This window comes from Brassica oleracea, chromosome C6 (assembly GCF_000695525.1).
Source record: "Brassica oleracea var. oleracea cultivar TO1000 chromosome C6, BOL, whole genome shotgun sequence".
NCBI classification, from domain to species: Eukaryota; Viridiplantae; Streptophyta; class Magnoliopsida; order Brassicales; family Brassicaceae; genus Brassica; species Brassica oleracea.
The window spans coordinates 2,370,350-2,371,133 of record NC_027753.1 but is presented as its reverse complement, the minus strand read 5'-3'; positions in this window follow the sequence as shown (position 1 = coordinate 2,371,133).

Sequence of the window (784 nt, the reverse complement as noted above, 5' to 3'; positions counted from 1 at the left end):
AGAAAGTGACTTTGTGTCATTCAATCATTATTCAAGTTTATGGTTTGCACCCATTCGAGCTACCAACCCAAATAACCAACAATTGATTTTTCATCAGATTCATGTCTCGTTCTAGTGTTTGGATTTATAAACTCAAATTAAGTTGGAAACTAAAAAGAATACTCTTCTAGCTTATTCATTTTTTTTTTGTTTTTAAACTTAGCTTATTCATTTCTCTTCCAATAGAAACATAAACAAGAACACAGAAACAAGAAACAAAAGCAAGTACATGATAATAACAGACTTAGAAGCAACATAGAGTTGTTCAGAAAAGAAAAGAAGCAACATAGAGAAAAGGTAAGAAGGAATATCTTAAGAAAAGAAACAGGCAGGGGTGGTCTTGACATCGATCTTGACCCAGTCTTCTATAAAGTGTAAGAGAGATATGATAAGATCATCTAGTAACTACCGTATATTATGATTCCCCTGTTTTAGGAATGTTCTGTTATTAGTAAACTTAGTCTCCAAGACTAATCTTGTATATAATCTCTCTATTGTACATTGTGAAATATATATATCAAATACACCTTTCTATATGGTATCAAGAGCATAATCGATTACCCTACTTTTCTTTTTATTTTTTTTTCCCGGCCGCCACCCATCTCTCTTTTCCCTCATCTCCAAGCTTCAATCATGGCCGCTCTTGCAGAAACCGTTGAAAACAATGAAAAATTGCTCAACATCAACATGGTGAATATCACCAAACTCACGACAACAAACTTCATGACTTGGAATCTCCAAATCA